Source organism: Protopterus annectens, chromosome 1.part1 (genome assembly GCF_019279795.1).
Source record: "Protopterus annectens isolate FY-2018-M chromosome 1.part1, PAN1.0, whole genome shotgun sequence".
In the NCBI taxonomy this organism is placed as follows: domain Eukaryota; kingdom Metazoa; phylum Chordata; order Ceratodontiformes; family Protopteridae; genus Protopterus; species Protopterus annectens.
Window position 1 is genome coordinate 842,911,656 of NC_056726.1, and position 24,929 is coordinate 842,936,584.

The window sequence follows — 24,929 nt, forward strand, 5'->3', positions numbered from 1 at the left end:
TTCTTGTCCAAGCCTTCCACTTTCTTTGGTCCCTAGGCCCTTTAAAGGTCTATACAGACAACACCACAGTCACGTGGGTACATCAGCAAGTGGGGGTGGCAAGGGCTTATCTTTTTTGCAGACTCACCCTTCAAGCTTGGGATCTGGCAATCCAACAGCAGTTTCTCTTCAGGAAGTGTACATTTCTTCAAAGCAAAGCTTTGTGGCAGACTGAGCAGCAGACTGAGCAGGTTTAGGGCACAATCTCACAAATAGAGCTTCACAGAGAAGTGTTTCTGGGCATAGTTCATCTGCAGGGGTATTCCTCAAGTGGATCTTTATGCTTGTCCTTTAAATAGACAACTTCCTTGCTTCTGTTCCAAAGTCCTAAGTCCTCTGGCTTCAAAGGTGGACACCAAGTCTTTTTCCTGGAAGGGGATGTTCATGTATGCTTTTCCTCCTCTTCCTCTTCTTCCCAGGGTCCTGCACAAGATCAAACAAGAATCTTGCTTGTGACTTTGTTTTGGCCACCCAGTCAGCACTGGTTCCCCCTAATCTTTCATCTGGCCAGGCACAATCATCACAAGTTATCTCACTTAGTGGATCGTCTCACACAAGACAAGGGGTCTCTCCTTCACCCTCACTTGTCTACACTTCAATTGACAGTTTGGGTGATAGGGTTTTAATCCCCTTTCGACACAAGTTTCTGTGGAAATGCTTAGAGTCTGCAGGAGGACAGGAAACCTAATACCATAAAGTTATATTTGTCCAAATGGAAGAGATTTTCTGTTTGGTATCTTAAGCCTCACCAAGATCCCTTTTTAGTGGGAGTCCCTTTTGGTTCTCTCTAACTCTTGTGAACTGCTCCATGCTAGCTTGGCATATTCTTCTGTTAAAGCTCACTTGTCAGCAATTTCCACTTGTTTGCCTTTGAATCCACCATTGGCTTCTCGTTTTGAGGTTAAACAATTCCTGAAAGGTGTCCTCCACATCTGGTCCCTGTGAAAACCTATCCCTCCCTCTTTGGACCTTAATTTTGTTCTTGAGAAATTGACTTGTGCTCCTAGTACTGATTTTGCATCTGCCATTCCAAATATCTTCATAAATTTCTTCACAAATCTATCCCTTTATGTTATATTTTCCCTTTGAGGTCCCACAGATAAATCCTGACTGTTGTCAATCAATTTCCAGTCCCCACTTATAAGTAATATTCTCTGCTGAAAGCTGATTATTTCTCCCAGAATTTTATTAAGCTGTTTTGTAGCAGTTTTAGCTGAAATATAAATACATGCCAGCATAATCTTCCTCCCTTGCCATTAGCCCCTTAGTACTACAAATCTGCTATTATCTTTTTTCCTCTCTTCTATCACTATTGGAGCTCCTTTCACAGTTACTATAAGCACTCCCCTTTTCCTTTGCCCCAGATATTCCGCTGAATAAACATCCTGGAAAACTTCCTTTAAATTCACATGCTCAGTTCTTTCCAAGTGCGTCTCCTGTAGCACAGCTTTTTGCATTCTGCATTTTTAATATAGTTCACTTCTCTTTCTTTCTTGTATACATCTGTGAGACCATCCACATTTAAAGATAATATGGAAAGTGTTGTCATTGTTATTATTCCCAGCTGTTATGTATAACAGCCTTTTTTAATGTCTAGTTTCAGTTTTTGTGTTACATGCATACACTAATGTTTGGCAGGGTGGTCATGTTATACAGTTGTTTCTTATATCCATTTGAATCTGTCATGTTATACAGTTGTTTCTTATCATATCCATTTGAACCTATGTCACATCTTACAAGACTTTGTTTTAATGAAAACCCTCAAACAAAAAAACTCGCCCCCAGAACACCCTCAGAACTCACTGACTTAATACAAACACACCAAAATGTATACAGCTTCAAATAATGTTTAACCCTGTTAATAGGAGCAATTGTCCTAGACTGACAGCCACACGCACAAGCTTGAATTTTAACCTATCCATGCTCGGATGCATAGTACAGCCTGCACTTCTGCTTATATCAAGTGCTTTCCATTTTTGTCTTACCTTTATTCCTCTCCCAGACTTAGAAAACAACTTGAATGCTTTCAGAAAACATTATCTCTTGGTCATTGAAAGAAAGAAAGAAGTATTTTGTTTTTATTGCCGCTTATCAGATTATCTCCATAGAAACATGAGAACCAGCTACTTAGTTGCCTTCAGCTATGAACTTCTCATGTTGCAGTATGAGCATGTATTTGCTAGAGGAAAACTTTTCATTGTATTCACTGTGTGTATATTTACTTGTTTCCCCTTAAAACGTATTAAATTATGGCAGAGGTCTTAATCCATTCAGTCCCCTATGCAAAAGCAAGAAAAAGCATATCAATTTTACTTGTGTCGTCCTCTTTTGGCCAGCTTGTCTTCTCTTTTTACACTGCACTGCCTACATTTCTTAAAACTAAACAAGAATTAAGAAAGGAAAAAGGGGCACCTCTTTAATATATCTATTGCACACAAAAATAACTGAAAATGCTGCACTTTACAACATTTAGTGCATGTCATATTTTATAAAAGTACTGTTCTTCTTTTGGCTTTTCCCAGTTATGGGTTGCCACAGTGGATCATCTGTCCGCTCATGATTGGCAGAGGAGTTTTACAGTGACTTTTATTTTATAAAAGTACTGTTAAGAACAAAGATTGTTTTACTTAGTTATCTCTTTCCTTCCTCTTTCTCTGTCCTTAATGTTTTTTCAAATACTAATGACACGAAGTAGCGCAAATGCTTTGGAGTCCTCTACAAGTTTAACAAAGTCAAACAAGTCCAGTATTTCCAGGTTTTCTTGTTCTGTCATATTTCACAAACGTATTTCATGCTTTATAATCCCATATTTACTCATTAATTTCAGAGTTGCCGGCTTTTTTCCTGTTGATCTCAATCTCTCATATCCATTCTCTGGTTCATTTCCAACGCACTCCTAGTTCTTCTAGTCAGCTTCTGTACTTTTTTTTACTGTCTCTCTCTCTCTCTGAAGCATTTTCATTTGCAACATTGGAAAATATATCACTGGCATAGTCTGTGAGCTTTATTGCAGAATCTTCTGCTGTTTGATAGCTCACTTTTTGTTGGACAGCCTTTTGTAGTTCCTGCTTCACGTGCTCTGCATCAAAAAGTATCATTGACCCTCCAGGACAAAATAATATGAAGACAACTGGATACAGCAGCTTGAATCTCACAACTTTTCTGGAATTCCCTGATTGCTGGAATAAATTTACTCCTCTTCTGTCAGGTGTACAGGGAGTAGTCATTTTCCATAAACACTCTACTGTCCCAACTCGGTACTTTGTCCTTCCGTCATATTTTTGACAGAATCATCTCTTCTGCTGATAGGATTGCATCTTTAATATGAAAGGTTTTGGCTGCAAACTGAGCCCGTTCAGTTATCAATGCCTGCTATGGAATACCAGTGCAGTTGCTTATGTGTGCTTTCATAAAGTGAATGCAGTCTGCGTCTTCCAGTTTCTGTGGTACAGCAGTAAATCTCAGGTTTTCCCTATGTGTTCTGTCCTCTACTGCTACCATTTTTTGAAGCGTCTTTTTTTGAGCAGTCTCATTGTCAGTCAACCTTTTCTTCATTTCAGCCTCTGATTATTAAATTTTTATCAGCTCATCTGAATATATAAAGATTCTTCCATTTTTTTCCTTTTATTATTTGAGTTAATATACTCCCTCAGCATTTTGTTTTTATCAGCTCTGAGCAATTTGACTTATTTTTTCCTTGAGATTACTGGAAGACATGTCTGAAACCAAAGCTGAAGTTTGAACTGCTTTTTGCTGAACAGCTGCAGGATTCTTCCTAGATAGTGTTTTCTCCTTACTTTTTCTGACTGATTTTCTTTCAGCTTCTCTGAATTTCTTCTTCTTTGGTGGCATCCAAGCAGTGCACTTATTTGCCAGTAACTGAAATTTACCCAAAAAGACAAATCCAGTAGCTCTGTTTTCTGAGTTTCTGTTTTCACACTGGGAGACCTGAAATTAAGCTGTTGTTACTAAGTGTGCAGTCATCTTGAAAGTCTGATCCTCTGTTTTCTTGTCTCCAAATCCTTGTGTGACTGAATTAGATGCAGGTAATTTAAGTCTTTCCTGATAAGTTGCAGAAAGTTACACGTTGCAGTTCAAACACAATTTTCATGCATTTCTTCTTTTCATTTCCTGTCTCAAATTTCTACAGAAAACTTACAAAAAGTTATACACACTCAAGTGCCACAGGAAGCATACATATTGCTTTGCAAATGTGCTCAGAAGAAATGAGAGCAAAAGTATTTTACGTCTTTAAACTATTTTTTGTAGCCTTTCAACCCGTCCCCCACAGCCACAGCCTGGTAAAGTTTAAGATTAAGTTCTGAATCCACGGTCATCTGCATATTAAAGGTTTTGCTGTGTTGTACACGTACATAACAATTCTGTTAACCTGTGACGTAAGCATCCTGTATAAGATATGTTCCTTCTTTGCTTATCTGGTAACTGATGGCTGTTTTTTTTTTTTTTTGGCACTGCAGATTAAACTGTAATAACTTCACAAGTCAGTGTACAGAGTAACCTATTTAATCATGTATAGTATCTAGACCTAAATGGTTAAATGCTAGAAGGAAGCACTCCCATGGAGATTTTGTCCCTTACGCATCATGCTGGGCACAACTTTATACCTGGACTTAAAAAAAAGTCTTTAACTTGTGTTTAAATTATCCATGAAGACAGATGTACGTAGCTGGTCCACATCAATAATGTCTATTTTCTGCTGAAGACTGCTGTGCCTTGTATTCCACAAGGCATGTAAACTGTGCCATAAACTACAGACATTTCTTACGGCTTGCACCATACATAGTCGTGAACAAAATGAGGCTCCTGGATCATTTTTATTCACTAAACTTAGTCTGTTCTGAAATGGTGGAACATAAGCATAAGGGGCAGAAGCTGAAGATGAGCAGTTGTAATTCTTGTTGTCCTTGCTACTGTGTCTTTGGATGGTACTGTTTGCTCTTTTGTTTTCATTCCTGCTCCTTTCTTGCCCCTGTGCTTTAAGGTTTTGAGTGACTAAGTGGCTGCTTTTTGGATTGTACATTTGGAGTTTCTCTGGTCTTGGCTGTAGGCCCGTACCCTAACTCTTTTACTGATGTTTCATAGAGCTAGGAAGAAATGGACTGTAGTTGCCCTTTTGTTTAGTAGATAGCCTTAGTTATGGATAATAGTTTTCATTCCACAAGCTTGCAGAAGGCTGCTGTGTTTACTATGCTTCCATTTTTTCACTACTTGATGGACATGTCAAAGCAGTTTCAAGCAGAAGATTTTTAACCGCAGAAAACAAAGCATGTTAACATTGTCAGGTTTTGCTGCCTACTGCATGTACGCCTTTGATCTCGGTCTGTTGTAGGGGGCTTCTTTTGGGTACCCTTGCAGAGGCTTCCTCCTTAAACAGCATTAAGTGTGGACCCCATCTTTTTGATCAGAGTAGCAGAATGAGTGATTTTAACTGGAGGTAAGGTGTCAGTGTGGTACTAAATGAAGTACAAGATAGGCTGGTTAATAAAGTGTGTGCCATAGGTGTGTCTAGTAGAATTGACCTATTTTGTGGAATTGTCCAATTCATTTGTTTAGTTGGAGGGTGGCCTAATGGTTAAGGTGTTTGCCTTACAAACACAAGGTGCAGCGTTTGAGTCTCACAAGGGATAATTGGCTAGGCTTAAAATGGCTCGCAAGGGCAGTTAGCTTAGTACTAACCTAAGGGGTTGGGAGGATGGCCTAATGATTAAGGTGTTTGCCTTGCAAGCATAAAGTGCAGGGTTTGAGTCTCACAAGGGATAATTGGCTAGGCTTAAAATGTCTCGCAAGGGCAGTTAGCTTAGTAGTAATCTATGATCATCTCTATGAACAATATCTCTAGTTAATTCCTAAATAAAGCTCAAAAGCCATTCAGAATGCAGACTCAATGAATCTATACATCTGGGACCCAACCATCAAGTTGTTTTTTAAATATCTGCAAACACGATGACTTTAAAGAACCCTATTCTGAAGTCAAACCAATGACTGCATTAAATTGTTTGTTTTAAAGACTGTTCTTGAGTTCATAATTCTGTAAGTAAAAATGCACTTTTGGTTAATATTCTTGTATTTACCAATTCAGTATATTTAGTGGAGAACTCTATTCAGAGCCTTCTGTCTAAACAAAGTTTACCCCTCAGGTGTCTGTAACTGATTGAAAAGAGGCCAAGACTTTCCATTCTAGATGGGAATTTGATTTATCTCTACAAGTAGTCATACTCCTTGTACATTTTCATTGAATACCTTCTAAAATCAGGAGATCACCTTTCTTGTAGGAGCACAACAACATGTTGTACTCAGTAATGGGTTGAACAGTACTTAGTGATGGGTCAAACATATCTTATGAGCAACCTCAAAAGACAGTCAATTATTTTTTGTTGTAAAAGTTCTTGAAACTTAAGCCAGTAACTTTGAATGCCTTGGCTGTAACTTTTAAGGCATTTAGTTATATAATTAAAATTACTACTAAAATAATACCTAATTCCTTATATTCTGTCAACTTCCGTAAGGACCAAATCATCTTCCTCAAGGAAGAGTAAACCTGTCTGGTGGACAGCAGCAATAAACAAACTCTAATAAAAGGAAATAAAATGCTGTCCAGGACCAAGAAGGAGCAGGTGCCAAGTTGGAAGCAATCTCTCCTTTGTCTTAACAAGTAAATAAGTTCACTGGTGAACTCCTGTAAGGCTAAATTTGAGTCCAAATTGGTCACATCCACTAAGGACAATCACAAGGCCTTCTTCACATATGTCTACAATCTCAAAGGTAACACCCATATCTCTTCTGACCTAATGGTCAGCAGCACCACATATACAAATGCCTTAGATATAGCCAACCTGCTGGCAGACAGGTTCAGTGAAACCTTCACCCCACTGTTCCCCATCAGTAAACCAGGACATCCCCAGCACCTGCTCCCCATCACCAGTGAGCAGGTCTTTAATCCCCTCTCACAGGCAAAAAATTATCTCTGTGGGACCCAGTAAAATCCCTGGCTGTATCCTACATGAGCTCAGGCATGAGCTCTCAGCTCCATTAGGCACCCTATTCAACCAAAGCCTTAGTACCGGTTTTGTCCCAGCTGAATGGAGGATAGCCACTGTCATCCCTATACACAAACGTGTCCACTGACCCAGGCAGTTGGCCTGTGAAGGCTGCCAGCATAGCTAGATAGGCTTTTGTAGATAATTCTATGTCATTGTAAATATTAATGTAATCCACAGGCTTGTTTTTACAAATAAGGAAACTAAATGTAAGAAAACTGTTATATGCTGAACTTCAAAGATGTAACCACAGTGCACCATGCTGGAAGAAAGATGATAAAGAATTAAAACTGTGTTTGATCTCAGGCTGGGAGACAGGATGTCTGGACCAGCAAATGTGTTGTATTGTTTTAAGACATAGATAACTGCAAGATTTTACATGTAAAAGTGTCTTATTGCTGTGGCTTCCTGGCCAGGTGCAGTTTAGAAAGAAATTTAAATTCTGAGTTTCTGTTAGCCTGGGAATTAAAGAAGTGATAAAAATGATGTAATGTAAAATGAATCAACAATACTGGGTATCATCAGTTTAAGACTTTCTCAGAGAGAAAGACTGAGCATTTTGTATCTTGATCTAGATGTGGCAACACCTCACCAGACACTTGCTTTGCTCTGTAAGTAAAGTTATTTAGAACTTAATATTTCTCTTAGAGATAGATAGAATTTAGCCAGATTAGGCTAGCTGTTTTCTATATTTATGTCAGACTATCCTACAGTATTGTTTTAAAGTTCCTGTCATTTCTGAACTCTTGATTAGCACTGTGTTGCATTGATGATATTTGTTTTGTGTTTTTATTATTAAATATTTTTAAAGTTTTTAACTGTGGCTGTTTTGTGTAGAGATAATTTAAGCTGTTAGAGAGTACTTGCTTGCATTTTGTAATACTGTCCAAGCCACTCCAATAGTCTTGCTGCTCAGTCACACTTACTATTTGGATAACAGTAACATTACACAGTGAAACTTTGGGAAGGGCCTTATAGTAGCTGATATTAGTGGTTGCAGGCAGTTGGTGCTACCTTATAGTCTGGGCAGAAAGGGGGCATAGGTGGAAAACCTGTGCCAGCCATCCCCAGGATTGTCTGTGTGTTTGCATATAAATCAAATCTTAGAGTGTGTGTGTGTGTGTGTGTGTGTGTGTGTGTGTGTGTGTGTGTGTGTGTGTGTGTGTGTGTGTTAGCTACTTGGGCAGGGACATGAAGCACTGGTTGGACAGAGAGGGAGATGGAGGTTTTAGCTTGACCACTAGGCTGAGAGCTGGACCCTATAGCTGTGCCAGTGAGGAGTCTTATTGGGATCTGGAGAGAAAGGGGAAAAACCAGCCCCAGGCTGACAGTGATCTCTGTGTTCTCTTAAGGGAAATTGTACTTTACAGTGTGTGTAATTGTTATTCCCCCAATGTGCACGCCCCTCACTGGTGCTAGTGGTGAGGATTGAGGCTCCTTGATTACTGGGCTAGTGCACGGGTGTCACATATTAATTGTTTGGCAGTGGTGAGATATCCACATCAAATATTAATTGTTTGATAGTGGTGTTAGCCACATCACATACTAATTGGCTTGTAGTGGTGTGGATAGTAAATTCCTTTAGCTTGTGTACAGTGATCACTGAAGGTGTTTTTGTACTCTAATTCAGCCACGCAGTGAATATTCAGAGTTCAGATCACAATTGTTTTATTTCTTTTGTTAGCTTAGTCAGGGAGAGCAGGCAAGCATGTCAGCAGAGGGGTACAGTAAGCTGAAAAGGAGCCAGTTGGCTGAGATCTGCAAGGCTAAAGGACTGGTGCATGGAAACCTGACTAAAGCAGACATGATTGCAACTTTGGTCACAGCTGCATCAGAGAATAGCAACCAGCAGGACAATCAGACTGGCTGTGGAGATGTACAACACTCCGAGAATGGACAGCTCAACCTTTCTGCAGAGGACTTAAAAATCCATCTGGCGCTAAAGAGACTTGACTTGGAGGCCAGACTTTTGGAAACTGAAGCAGCAGAGACTGAAATGTCTAAAGGCTGAGGAGAATGAGAAACTGCTATGCTTGGAAGCTGAGGAGAAGGAGATGCAGAGGCAGCATGATCAGGAGATGCTGACTTTTCACCAGCGTCATGGAGGTAATGTGGAAGGGAGTAACCAGACCCCAGAAGCAACAAAGGTCAGTAAATTTCTTCTACAGTTTACAAAGGGGGATAATTTTGATAGTTTCATTCATATGTTTGAGAGGGTATATAAACAGTATGATGTTGACCAAAGGGTCTGGGTATGGTTCCTGACCCCTTTACTTCATAGTAAAGCTGTAACTTTTCTGTCTAAATTATCTGATCATGAATTATTTGATTATACTGCTGTTAAGAATTGTTTGCTAGAATTTTCTTAAGCTAACACAACAACCAATACTCATATCTGCATCCATCCTCCCCATGAATGTACAACTCCCCAAAATAAAAATCCCCCCTCCCATTCCATAATATCTACAAATAAATCAAAATACATTAAATGCTACCCAATAACTATCAAACCTAACTACTATCCTATTTCACTACTACCATAAGGTGGTATCCACCCTAACCCAGGACACAGTCCTTAACTCTACCACTCCTCACAATACCTCATCAACCACAAGTAATTTACCAAAAAAAAATAATAGAAACCCCCCTTTACTCTATAAACACTCAAAACATACTTAATAAAGTTAGCCAACTTAATGCTTGGATATCTGCTCAAAACCCAGACATTGTTTCCCTTACAGAAGCATGGCTTAAACCACAAAACCTAAATACGGACGCACTACCTCCTGGATATAATATAGCACAGCTTAATTGCCCTAATAAAAAAGGAGGGGGGATTGCAGTTGTATACTCCAGCAACCTCACTTTTACATACTCAAAGCTGTCTATACCTTCCTTTTCTCCCTGCAGAATTACTGGTAGCCAACATTAAGCTCAATGACTACACTACTATTACTGTCGTATCGGTCTACATTCCACCAGGGGACAACATTCCCTTACTGGAAAGCATTCTCTCTTACCTCTCCCAAAACATCCCTAATGAAATCATCCTCCTTGGGGACGTGAACATAAATTGGGAAACACTTACCAGTCCTAACTCAACATACTATATAAATCTATATGGCTTTTCACAACTTATCTCCCAACCTATGCATACCAATAACACTCATTCTACCAGTACACTCATTGACTGGATTCTTGTCTCAAATCTCTCTAAATACCATAGTCCTGAAACACTGTCTGACTCCCTGAATGACCACTCTCCAGTAAAGGTACTTAGACATACCTTCCACTTATCTAAACCACATAGATACATAACCTGTCGTAAATTATCCGAATTCATCACATAAACTTTTAATAATATCTTACTCGGAATAAATTGGAACTTTCTCACCAAGCTCCCACTTGATGAAGCAGTTCAAGCTTTTAACTCAACCTTCCTAAATATCTTAAACTCACTAGCCCTTTTACGGAAAGCAAGGATAAAAGCTACTATATCCCCTTGGCTATCTAAGAATACTCAGACTCTCATGACAGCCAGAGACCGAGCCTGGAAAACTTAGACCCAAACTAAACTACCAGCAGATTTGCAAAAGTATAAAGAACTGAGAAATAAGACAAAAACATTTATTGATAAAGATAAAAAAGACTTCTACTGTAACTCTCCAACTGCCCTAAAATCAGATCCAAAAAAATTCTGGAATGCCATAAACCAAATATTTCATCCTGGTAATCCTACTTCACTTACTCCATCTCCTGACAAATCTCCCAAAGAGACTGCTAACTCATTCAGCGCCTGTTTCATTCAGTCAATAGCCAAACATTTCAATCCTAACCTAAAATACTCCAGTAACATGTTGTAATTGCTTGGAACCTCCACCCACAGCCAACTCTGCAAACTCTTTTTTTCCTTAAAGCAGTCCCTACTGCTTACATCAAAACCCTTCTTTCCAAACTAAAATCGTGCTCTGTTTCTTTTGACAGTATCCCCATCTTTCTTACTTCAGATAGCTGATCCCTCTATTGCTTTGCCAGTACCCATTTTAATCAACCATTACATCTCTGAAGCTAAAGTACCTGCTATCTGGAAAGAATTCTACACCATACCTATTCACAAGGTGGCGGTTCCACAGAACTCTCAAACTTCAGACCAATAGCTATCCTCTCCCCTCTGTCTAAAGTCTTAGAAAAATGTATACATACGCAAGTAATGCAATATCTTATACAGGGCACACTTCTCAGTCCCACTCAGCACGGTTTCTGACCCAAACATAGGAAAGTAGAGCTGTAGTGGTACTTTCTCAACACCATTTCTATAGCTAGAGATAATCATAAAGTAATCTCATGCTTATTCCTTGACCTCTCAAAAGCCTTTGACACGGTCTCACATCCTCTACTTCTGAATGAAGTCCCTGATCTCAACTTCTCTACTACAACAATAGCATGGTTCTCCAGCTATCTCACTGACCGACAGCAATCAGTAAGATGGCACTCCTTGCTATCATCTCTCCTTCCAATGAAAATGGGTGTTCCCCAAGGATCCATCCTTGGACCACTACTTTTCAATATCTTCACCAACTCACTCTACTCCTCTTGTCCACAGTCCTCATTAGACCAATATGCAGATGACTCCACAGTTATCATCATTGATAACTCACCCTCTGAAGTTCTAACAGCTACACAGTCTTCTTTCAACTCTGTTGAAACCTGGCTCACCAATAAACAGCTCATCTTTAATCCCCCCCCAAAAAAAACTCTTAATCTTTCTCCTCAAAACTGTTACTCATATCAAATCTACTTTTCAAATAATGGCACTAAATCACACTCTCATAGTTGCTGACTCTAGTATTAAACTCCTTAGTGTAACCATTGATGATCAGCTAAAATTCAACCTCCATATAAATAACTGTATCAGGAAAACCCATCAAAAACTAGGACTTCTCTACAGTTATAAAATAATTCCTAACCCCTGAATCTAGAACCACAATCACCCATGCCTATCTTTTGCCGTGCCTAACATACTGCTCCCAAATGCTCACAAATCTTAACTCCACATTACTTGGCAAACTCGAATCAACCTATCACAAAATAGCAGATTTGCTGCACAACAAACCTACAGATCTCACCACTGTATCTCCTTCAAACATCTAAACTGGCTCAAACTACCACACCTCCTACTCCTCTCTCAACTCCAAAATATACACTCCATTATTTATTCACCATGCTACTGTCTAGCACTAGGCACCATAATCTCTCACTATGTCCCATCCAGAGTACTCAGGAGCTCCACCCAAGACCTTTTAAAAATCTACAAACCCAAGTCCAAAATAGGAGCCATTACATACAGCTATCATCCCTCTATTGCTTGGAACAAACTCCCACAAGAAGTTAGATCACTTTCAGATCCTAAAGTATTCAAACTAGCCACTAAAGAGTACTTAAGTCACTGGATTTGTACCTTTTCTCAGCTTCCTTGAATACACCTTCACTAAATAACAAACCTAACTTCCTCTGTCTTACCATCATTTTTTCTCCTCTATACTAAAACATTTACAACTTAAACTAGTCTACTTCATCTTTTTTTACCTAACACTATCTCCTTTTCTTCTGCTGCAGTATTCTTCACAACTACAAGTTTTATTATGAATGATTATGATGTTAACTGTGTTTATAATGGTTATATTTTTTGTAACTATGTTTTGGAGGTTTTCTCCCCGGGCCTCTGCTGAAAAAAGGGCTCTGCTCAGTCAGACAATCCTGGTTAACAAATGTAAAATAAAATAAAACAAATAAAATAAATAAATAGGAAAAAGTTTTGTGAGCATAGATGCAAGACAGATGAAAGTGTGTGTGAATATGTTGCTGAACTAAACACTTATTTTAATAGGTGGGTAAGTGGATTTCAGGTCACCACTTTTGAAGGGGTGGCAGACATTTTGGTGAGGGAACAAGCCATTAGGACATGAGGATTTGGTTAGCATATAGACAGTGTGCTACTTCAGATGAGTTGGGGAAGAAGGGAGTCCTATACCTAGCAAGCAGGGCATCACTGCACAGCAAAGGGATGCCCAGTGCTGCTCATGGGTCTAAAGGAACCCATGGTGGGCAGCCCAGACTGTCCCAACCGAATCTGACAGTAGCACGGGAAGCCACTTGTCCATGAACATGTCCAGGACCTAGGGTTAAATGTTTTGAATGCAACCAGTGAGGCCATGTTCATAGGTAGGTACTAGGCTATCGGCCCTGGGGCCTATACAAGCCCAGCCAAAAAGGTAACCTAGCTTTTGCCACCCAAGAAAATTATTTTCCTGTGCCACTGCCGAGGAGAGCCACAGAGGTGATCCCCAGGGTAAATTTCCTATTTCCCATCCAATCATCAAGATTTTTCTTGAAGAGTGCTAATGAGGAGCTTTGTTTTATATAGATAGGTAGTTTATTCCAGAGTATGGGAAGTCTCTGGAACAGTAATATATTCCTTCGGCATGTTCTGTTTATTGTGATAACAAGGTTTAGATCCCTAGAGCGTGTAGCTCGGAGGGATTGGGATTTCTTTAAGTGGAGCATGTCCAACAGCTCTGGGTTTGACATAGCTTTGTATGTTAGGCAGAGATCACCTCTGAGTAGGCGATATGCGGCGGAGTAAAGCTGGAGTTTTTTGAGACTGTCTGCGTAGGGCATCTGTTTGACACCGGTAATTCTCTTTGTGAGGTATTTCTGCGGCCTTTCCAGTTGTAGATGTCTTGTGAGGTACATACTAAAAGGGGCGTTGTACTCTATAATGGATCCAATGAGTGATGAGTAGAGGGGAACAATGACCTCTCTTTTTCTGGATGAGAAACCTTTTATGATGAGGTGCGCCACATAGAAGGATTTCCTGACAACTGTGGCGATGTGATTATCAAAGGAGAGACTACTGTCCACCTGTGTCCCAAGGTCTCTTATCACACTTTAGGTGTTAAGTATACTACCGCCTATGTTGTAGCTCATGGGTACAGAGTTTTTACCAAAGGGGATGACAATGCACTTTTTGGCATTGAGCTTGAGGCCATGGCTTTGACACCAGGCATCTGTCTCAGGGAGGCCCTTTTGTAGGATGTCCACATTGTTAGGAGTTTCGATTATGGCTCCTAGTTTGCAGTTATCTGCAAACTTCATTAGCCCAAGACCTTCTGTGTTAGCTTGTACTTCAGAGAAGTAGATACCAAACAGGAGAGGACCCAGGACTGAACCCTGTGGTACTCCACTTGTCACTGGTCTGAAGTCGGATTTGGATTCTGCTACTTTCACAGTGTGGGTTCTGTCAGTGAGCCAGTTGGCAACCTAGATGTACACATAGGCAAGGTGGGGACAAAAGGTGAGGGAGCCAGTAAGTGGGAAGGACAAAATGCCAACAATAGGTTGTCATGAGACAACCAGAGTACCAAACTACCACAAGAGGTTGTATCATATCGTAGTGAATGGCAAAGAAACCATTGCTAAGAGAGACAGCCTCTGACATAACCATTGTGAAGCCTGCAATGGTTACAGAGGAGCACTACTTGCCTAGGCAGTCTAGTCCAGTCAGAGCTTTAGGAGGGACCCCATTCCAAATACCTTTGGCTAGGGTTCACCTTGACTGGGACGGTGGAAAAGGAAGCCAGCAAGTAGGTGTGTTTGAGGATATCCCTGCAGATGTCCTGATTGATCATGATTTTGATAATGCAGTACCATGTGCTCATGCAGTTACTGTGCTCATGCAGTTACACACAGGCTTGGAGACAAGCATGTGAGTCTGGCAGCTTGGGGAAAACCCAGTCAGACCGCATTATTGCAGCCAGGACTGGTGAGGTGGTTACTTCAGGGAGGGAGCTACTCTGTAGCATTGAGACTGGAGGTGAGCCACAGCTGCTTGTAGGTACTGATGGTCCCTTGCACAGAGTGACAGCAAAAACAGAGGTGAATAGTAGTACCCAGGCTGACAGTGAGGCACCACTGTCAGAGGATGCCAGTCTTCCTGTGGAAGGGGAGCTGGGAAGGGTTACAAAGAGAGAGTTGGGACAGGCTCAGCTCTCAGACCCTACATTACAAGGCCTGAGAGAGGTATCTAGTGAGGCACCTGATTCTCAAGGGAAGGGGAAATCTGTATACTGGGACAAAGTCTTGCTGTATAGAGAGTGGACTCCTGAGGGAGGGCTAGAAGGTGAGAGAATACAGCAGTTGGTAGTGTCTATAGCCTACCGTCTGGCTCTTCTAGCTTTAGCCCATGATATTCCCTTTGCAGGTCATATGGGCATAAAACGTACAAAGGGACATATGCAGAACTTCTGCTGGCTTGGAATTTCCAGAGATGTAACAGGGTACTGCAGGACCTGTGAGCAGTGTCAAAAGGTAGGCAAGGTAGGAGACAAGGTGAAAGCTCCTTCGATGCCTTTGCCTGTGATTGAGGACCATTTCAGAGGGTAGCTATGGATATTGTTGGGTCTCTGAATACCCCAAGTTCCACAGGGAAAACGTATATCCTAGTAGTAGTAGATTATGCTAACAGATACCCTGAGGCAGTGGCTTTGTCTTCCATTGAGGCAGAAAAGGCATCAAATGCTTTGTTAGAGATTTTCAGCAGGGTAGGTTTCCCAAATGAAATACTGACTGACAGAGGTGCCAATTTCATGTCAGACCTACTGGCTTGTCTGTGAAAGTACTGTGGAGTGAAACACCTATAGACCAACCCCCTACCATCACCAGACTAATGGTCTTGTTGAGAGGTTAAACTCTACACTCAAGACCATGCCATGGGCATTTGCAGACCAGTTTGAGGGAGTGGGACAAATATTTGCCCCATCTGTTTTTTTCTTACAGAGAGGTTCCCAGGAATCCACAGGTTTTTCACTCTTTGAGTTGCTGTATGGTCATAGGGTGAGGGGGCCTCTAGATTTAATTTGAGATGAGTGGGAGGGTGAGTGTGAATCTTACCAGGAGTCTGTTGTGGCATATGTCCTAAACCTCAGGACAAGGCTCAGGGAACTCATGGGCTTGGCCCAGCAGAACCTGGCAGAAGCCCAACAGCAGAAAAAGGTATGGTATGACAGGAATGCTCGAGCTAGAGAGTATGCTGTAGGGCAGCAGGTAATGCTTCTCATTCCTGTCAGATACAACAAGCTGCAAGCATCTTGGGAAGGACCCTACAAGTAGTAAGGAAGGTCAGTGATGTTAACTACATGGTAGAACTGCTAGGAAGGAGGCAGGGGCACAAATTGTACCATGTTAACATAATAAAACCTTACCATGATAGGGAGGCCCTTGTGGTGAGTATTTGTAGTGGATTGCAGGAGGAGACTCAGGGAGATCTGGTGACTGATCTCATCCGTGAGGCTTGGACTTGCACTTCAGTGGAAGGGGTAGCAATGTCCCATCCCAGCACCTATCTTCTACCCAGGTTCGGGAAATCAGAGCAGTGTTACAGGAGTTTGAGGACATGTTTACTGGGAAACCAGGGGGCACCCACCTAGTGCAGTACCAAGTGGATACAGGACCTCAAAGGCCCATTAGGCAGGCCCCTCATAAGGTGCCTGAGAGAGTCAAACCGACTCTGAGGGAGGAGATACAGGAAATGTTGGAACTAGGAGAAATTCAAGAGTCCAACAGTGCCTGGGCCTCCCCAGTCTTGCTGGTGCCAAAGAAGGATGGCAGCACCAGGTTCTCTGTGGGCTACAGGAAATTAAATAGTCACTCAGAGTCAGATGCTTACCCCATGCCTAGGACAGATGAAGACCTAGAGCAGCTGGATGAGGCTAAGTATCTTACCACCATTGATCTTACCAAGGGTTACTGGCAGGTGCCCCTGACTCCCAGTGCTAGAGAGAGGTCAGCCTTTGTGACTCCTTTTGGCTTGTATGAGTTCTCAAAGATGCCCTTTGGGATGAAAATGCCTCGGCAACTTTCCAAAGGCTGGTAGATCATATCCTCGCAGGAGCAGGATGGTTTACCCTTGCTTACCTAGATGATATTGCCATCTACAGCCATTCCTGGCAAGAGCACCTTCAACATGTCAGGGAGGTGCTGGGCAGACTACAGAGGGCAGGGTTGACCATTAAGCCGAGCAAATGTCAGGTGTGTATGAAGAGGTCTCCTACCTGGGGCATAGAGTGGGGAGTGGTAAGATCAGGCCAGAACCTGCCAAAGTGGAAGCCATTCAGGCATGGCCTGCACCTGTTACCAAAAAGCTGGTGAAAGCATTCTTGAGGACAGCAGAGTACTATAGAAAGTTTGTCCCTAGTTACGGTACCATAGCTGCTCCCCTCACAGACCTGACGAGGAAAAACAGGCCAGATAAGGTAGCGTGTGGACCCCAGCATGTGAACAGGCATTCCAGAAGCTTAAAGAAGCTTTGGGAGGACCCCCTGTGTTAGCTAGTCCAGATTACAGCAAAGAATTTGTTGTACAGGTGGATGCTTCAAGCCATGGGGTGGGGGCTGTACTTAGCCAGATTTCTTCAGAGGGAGAAGAGCACCCAGTGGTTTATCTCCATCATAGGCTTCACCCAGGGAGGAATGCTATGCAGCTGTAGAAAAGGAATGTCTAGCCATAGTGTGGGCACTGCAGAAACTTCAGCCTTATCTGTGTGGAAGGAAATTCACTGTAGTTACAGATCACAATCCCCTAACATGGTAATAGCAAGCCAGCCAGCAAAATGTTAAGTTGCTAAGATGGAGCCTATGGTTGCAAGCATATGATATGTCAGTGCAGCACCACAGTGGGATTAGCAATGCCAATGCAGATGGGCTCTCAAGACAGGGAATGGGTAAGGTATACTCAGACCTAACCCTATCAAGCAACGTTTCTCAAGGGTCACTTGAAAAACTAACTTGAGTTCTCCATGGGGGAGGGGGAGATATGTGAAGGCTGCCAGCCTAGCTAGATAGAATTTTGTAGATAATTTGGGTCTAAATTATATTGTCGACAGGTGAAAATGTCGACTCTGACTTGTTCGACAACAAAATGTCAAACTACAAAATTAGCGACCAGCCAAATCACCAATTTCTTTCCAACGGAAAGAAATCGGTTTGCAATTTTCTTACACCTTCCCTTTACCTGACTATAGTGTGGTCTCTGTGTTAGAATATTTAGTTAGGGTGTGTGTGGGGGGGGCACAGCCCCCCTTGTTGGGGGTGTGTGGAGGTTGAAGCCCCCCACTTAAATATATGTGTTTATGTGTGCCATTGGTGTTTGGCCAACCGATTTCTTTCCGTTGGAAAGAAATCTGTGATTTGGCCATTCGCTAACTTTGTAGTTCGACATTTTGGTGTCGAACAAGTCAGAGTCGACATTTTCAGCTGTCGACAATATAATATAGATCTGATAATTCAATGTCATTGTAAATGTTAATATAATCCACAGGCTTGTTTTTACAAATATAAGAAAACTGTTATATGCTGAACTTCAAAAATGTAACCACAGTGCACCCTGCTGGAAGAAAGATGTTAAGTAAAGAATTGCAACTGTGTTTTTCATCTCTGGCTCGGAGACAGGATGTTTGGACCAGCAAATTCTTTGTATTGTTTTAAGACAGAGATAATTGCTAGATTTTTAAGACCGAGATAATTGCTAGATTTTACATGTAAAAGTGATAAAAATTATGTAGTGTGAAATGACTCGGCAGTACTGGGTATCGTCAATTTAAGACTTTCTCAGACAGAAAGATTGAGCATTTTATATCTTGATTTAGATCTGGCAACAACTCACCAGGCACTTGCTTTGCTCTGTAAGTAAAGTTATTTAGAACTTAGTATTTCTCTTGGAGATAGATAGATAGAATTTAGCCAGATTAGTCTAGCTGTTTTCTATATTTGTCAGACTACCCTACAATATTGTTTTAAAGTTCCTGTGATTTCTGAACTCTTGATTAGCACTGTGTTGAATTGATCAGATTTGTCTTGTGTTTTTATTATTTATTATTAAATATTTTTAAACATTTCAACTGTGGCTGTTTTTCTGTAGAAATAATTGTACTTGCATGTATTTGGTGGTACTGTCCAAGCCACTCCAATAGACTTGCTGCTCAGTCACACTTACTATTTGTGTAACAGTAATATTACACAGTGAAGTTGGTGCTCCTTTGGGAAAAGGCCTTATAGTAGCTGATATTAGTGGCTGGTGGAAGTCGGTACTACCTTATAGTCTGGGCAGAAAGGGGGCACAGCTGGAGAACCTGTGCCATCCTTCCCCAGGAGTGTCTGTGTGTTTGTATATAAATCAAATCTTAGTGTGTGTGTTTGTGTGTGTGTCAGCTACTTGGGCAGGGAAAGACTAACGTATATAAAACAGCTAGACTACTAAGCTCTAAACAACTTTACTTACAGAGAAAAGCAAGTGCCTGGTGAATTGTTGTCACATCTAGATTAAGATACAAAATGCTCAATCCTTCTCTCTGGGGAAAGTCGTAAATTGATGATACCCAGTACTGCTGAGTCATTTCACATTACATCATTTTTATCACTTCCCCTTTAGTTCCCAGGCTAACAGAAACTCAAAATTTACATTTCTTTGTAAGCCGCACCTGGCCAGGAAGGCACAGCAGTAAATGACACTTTTTTCATGTAAAATCTAGCAATTATCTGTGTCTTAAAACAATACAAAGTATTTGCTGGTCCAGACATCCTGTATCCGAGCCTGAGATCAAACTGTTGTAATTCTTTACTTATCAGCTTTCTTCTTGCAGGGTGCACTGTGGTTACATTTTTGAAGTTCAGCATATAACACAGTTTTCTTACAAGCCTATGGATTACATTAATATTTATAATTACATAGAATTATCTACAAAATTCTATCTAGCTAGGCTGGCAACCCACACAAGGCCCATCAGCCTAACTAGCCTGATCTGCAAGGCCACAGAATGCATTATCATGGGCCTTATAAACAAGGACATTGGCAACCTCCAAGTGCTTGACTCCACACAGTTTGGTTTTGTCAAAGGGAGATCATGCCTATTAATGTTGGTTGACTTCTTCAAAACAGTCACCAAAGCCATGGACGAGGGGAAGCCTGTGCACACTGCCTACCTTGACCTAACCAAAGCCTTTGACACTATTCCCTACTCAGGCATAATAGATAAACTCTCTCAGCTAGGCATCATTACCAGATGGATAGCTAACTGGCTCACTGATGGAACCTACTCAGTCAAAATAAGGGAAGCCACCTCTAGTAGTAGACCTGTAATGAGCAGTGTACCCCAAGGATTGGTCTTGGGACCTCTACTGTTTGGGATATACTTTTCTGAGGTGCAAGCAAAACCAGTAGTCTGTGGCTGACGAGGTTTGTAGATGACTGCAAGCTGGGTGCTGTCTGAAATTCCTCTAGTGATGTGGATATCCTCCAAGAGGGCCTTAACCAGACTAATGACTGGTGGCATACCGAATGCCAAGACATGTATCATATTATCCCCTTTGGAGAAAATGGCATCCCCATTAATTATCAAATTCATAACTCACTAAGCATGCAATCAGTCATGAGGGACTTTGGCATCAGGTTGATAGCAACCTGACTTTTGACCATACGTTGTCTCCATTGTACAGAAGACTTTCTACATGGCCCACCTCATAAATAAGGGTATTTCATCCAGGAACAAGGAGGTCATAACATCCCTGTACTCTTCCCTTATCAGACCCATTGTTGAGTACAGTATCCCCCTTCGGCAGGTACCTTGCCAAGCACATGCAGCAGCTGGAGAGACCACAGAGGCTCCTGACCAGGAAAATCCAAGGTCTCAAGCACCTATCCTATACATATAGGGTAAAAGCCCTGGCCCTCTACTCAGTCTCATACAGGCTGCTAAGAGGTGACCTGTGTCTGGCATACAAGGCCATCTCAGACCTCGTCTTGATGGAGTTGCTGCATATCCATAATTCAAACTCCACTCGTGCAACCTGCATGCAAGGCCTTAACGTAGTCTGTGACATTAATAGAACTTGTTGACAGGATAGATTTGTGTCCCAAAGACTCTCCTATCTGTGGAATAGACTCTTGCTCCATGTCAAGCAGAGTACCTCTTTAGCCCTCTTTAAGAGGAACCTGGATGACTGGATGGGAAACAGAAAATACACCCCTGGGATCCCAGCTGTGTCCCTGCTGGACAGGGAAAACAGGTGCTGACTTTGAGGAAACATGGGCAAAATTCTTGGCTAGACTTAAGGGCCTCCAGGCCAATGGCCTAGTATCATCCTATGAACTCATGGGGACCCAAGTTTATTTGATTTTCACTCATTGATTTCCCAAATTGTAATGTAGCATATTTATCCTTATTAAATTTTAGTCAAGTTAAATCTAACCATTCAGCCACCAACACGAACTGGTCTGTTGAATTGGTCAGTATCCTGTGTCAGTGTAATAACACAGCCTAGTTTAATATCATTTGCATACTTGGTGATCTAAACAGATATCTTAGGAATAAATGAATGTACCAAGTTGAACAACAGCTAGATGTTAAATTTTCTATCCTTACTCTCTGCAGTCTACCACAAAGTCAGTTAGCCACCTAGCGAGCAATGTATGGATTAAGCTTGTATTGAAGCATGGCGTCAGTGATAGCCGAATGAGGGACATTGTTAAAAGACTTTGACAAATCCAACTAGACCACCAGTACTGAGATGCCCATATCTAAGACAGTTGCCACGGGTCATAAAATTTGATTAAATTAATGAATGTGGATGCTTTTTTGGTGAAACCACATTGAGTAAGGTCTTGATTGAGAAAAGAAAGTAAGACTGATGGACTGATGAGTCTATAATTGCTTGTATGGTCTGTTGGGTACCCCTTATGAATTGAAATTATGTTTACAAGTTTCCAGCTAGCAAGAACAGTGCTAGAATACAACAGGTTATTAAAAAAATTGAGAGAGTAGCAGAAATATATATTTACTGCAATATGCCCAGAAAATACCTGGAATATTATCATGTCCAATACCACTACTCTATTTAATATGGCTCAAAGATGCTCGCACAAGGGTCAGATTGAAAACTGGGCACATACATTTGTCTTCTGTTTAAAATTCTAATATCAGAAACATCATAAATAGTATTGCATCTCCTACCAAAAAGTGCTCATTGAGCAAATTCACAAATAATTTTCCAGAGTTGATAACTTCACCTCGAACAGAAACTGGTCCGAAAGATTCATTCTTAATACTAATGTAGCTAACATAAGAATAAAATTTCTTAGAACAAGGGATGCTAACTACATTACATTCAAATTTACTTTTTGCTAATCTCAAAGAGGCATTTAACCTTCTATTGACTAAATTATAGGCCTGTTTTTAATCATTTCTTTTGAGTCTGTGCCAGAGCCTAAATTTCTTCCTCTTTTTTTTTTCTCTCAGAAGTTTAGTACGTCCATTTTTCCACCATGGAGATGTGGTCTCATTTATTACAGCCAGACTAAAGGCCTTCACAAATGTTTTTAAAATCCTTCTATTTATTCACAACATTCTGTACCTCAGAGAAATTCAAGTCCATAGAATTTATTTGGTTAATAATAATAGCCAGATCGGACAGCTTAGACTTGATACATTTTTGTTGATTCATAGGAAAAGCTTTAGTTATTATAGCAAATTCAAAAGCTAAGTGATCTGATTGCCTAATGGACACAGTTTGTTTGCTTGGAAATTTTATCTGGAATATATTTAAGTAAGGGAGTTGAGATATTTAAGATTTGGTAGGAAAATCAGTCATTTGAGTCAAATTGTGTAGCATGCATAAATTGTAAAATTAAAGCTCTGACATTGTCACTGTTGTGCCGTCAGACCAACTGATCCCTGGAATGTTAAAATTACCTAATATTAGGTTGTCATAAGTCATAAATTTGACCAAGCCATCGATATACCAGAGTTGTTCAGTGCTTGATAATGCAGACATTTTATAACAAACTATCAAGTTTAGTGCAATACCATAGTCCACTACTAATACATCCACAAAAATCAATTCTAAGTTATAATCCACTTATGGCACCCTAACATTTAGTGATTTGTCAACAAAAAGTAATCACTCCTGCTCCTATCCCATTATTTCTCAAGCAGCTTAGTGAATGGTATCCGGCAGCTGTATTCCTTCACTATTCCATGATTCAGTAATTGCAACCAAGTCATAACTATTTACTGAGCAGATACATTTAGTTAATTTATTTTATTAGTCAAACTTTGAGCATTTGCCTGGTATAGTTTAAGTAACCTGGGGCATTTAGCATGATTGTAACTATCCTTAATTTCTGGATAATATCCAAAAAATGTTTCATGACAGCAACCAATTTCAAACTTAATTTACCACCTAACTAATTTAAATGATACCCATCTTGCCCAAATGTATTCATAGAATCCTCCCAGGAATTAATAAATTGAGTACACCAGATGTTCTTCGTGTTTCACTGTTGCAGTCATTACATTTGGGGTAATCTGCTGGCAGTTTGCTCTCAGTCAGCCTGAATAACAGTGTCTTGGGTCCTGCATCAGTTGCTGTCTCCTCTTCCATGACGTCAGGTTGTTGGGGGTATAAAACATGCAGCTGATGCCATTTTATTCAGTCTTTCTTACCGCACGGTGCCCATGGCAGAAGCAGTTAGCAAGTGCTGGTCGACCGACACCTGAAATTTTCATATTCGAGTTTCAGAACCGAAGTCTTCAACTAAAACTAAGTACCCCATTGGGGAAATGTTTTCTTGCTCCTTAATGATGTCAGTAAAAGTTAATAATTGCATTACTTGTGGGAAGCAAATACCTCATAAGGATTTTCATTTGTACTGTATTCCTTGCCTAGGCCCTGATCATAACCTGCCTTGCTGTCAGTTTTGTGCTAGATTTAACCAACGCACTATTAAGAGTTGGTATATTTTTGCTTCTAAATATTTTGGTTCAAGATTTAACTATCCTGAAATGTCATCGGTTAGCAATCCGACTACCGGAGTTCACAAAAAACGCAAGGAAAAAGACAGAGACAGACCACCGATGTCCAATACCGACGAAGCTTCTCCTAAGCCAGTCGCCGGTTCGCCGGTACTCGGTGAGGCGCTTTCGCATCCCCTGATACCATCTACTTTTGAGTCGCAGGCCTCTACTGAGACCCATTTGGAGTTCGGTATGCCGCAAGATTCTCCGTGTATTGAACCCGCTGATGTCTCTCCCTTGTTTGGGTCCGGAGCCATTGAGCAGGCACTGGCTTCTGAGGGTGTTTTCAGGCCTCAACATTTTTATATTAAACCGACGCCAGCAACAAAAATAAGGTCAAAAACAACTTCTATGTCTAAAAATCTGATGCATGAGCCACGTGTTCAGGCCCCTATGTCTAAAAAACAGATGGTCAAAATGGCTGAGGATTTAATTACCTTGATCAGGGGTTCCCATCGCCCCCCTGTTAAGAGGCCTAGCAAGGCACTGATTATGAATCTTCAGATCAGATTTCCATTTCTTCTGATCAGGAATTTTCTGTTCCACCCTGTGAGGATTCTGATGCAGAGGAATCTATCCCATCTGCATCTCCTCCTGAGGATTACTCTTTTGGTGAGACTTTGCATACTTTAAGGTAACATTTTCACTGGGAGAGTCAGGACTTCTCTGAATCAGAAAAGAGGCTTAGGGATTTCCTTCTTCTTCCCCAGCATAGGCCTTTGGCAATACCTGCTGTATTAGACATTGTTGATGATGTGTTCTCGGAATCAAGCATGGCTCCTGATTCCCTACCTCTGGCTCCTAGTAAGCCAGACCGATATTACAGGGTTCCTGACTCCCACAAATTTCTTTTCAAAAATCCTGCTGCTGATCCTGAGACTATTTCTCAGGGTCCCAAGGGTATTAAGGCTTCTACAGCCAAAAATCCT

At 41.0% G+C, this 24,929-nt stretch overlaps 1 protein-coding gene across 3 annotated transcripts in view; it reads left to right on the plus strand.

The window, feature by feature from the left end:
• LOC122807733 (long-chain-fatty-acid--CoA ligase ACSBG2-like) overlaps positions 1-24,929 on the plus strand; it is a 1,512,114-nt gene that overhangs the window by 206,742 nt on the left and 1,280,443 nt on the right. The window lies entirely within an intron of this gene.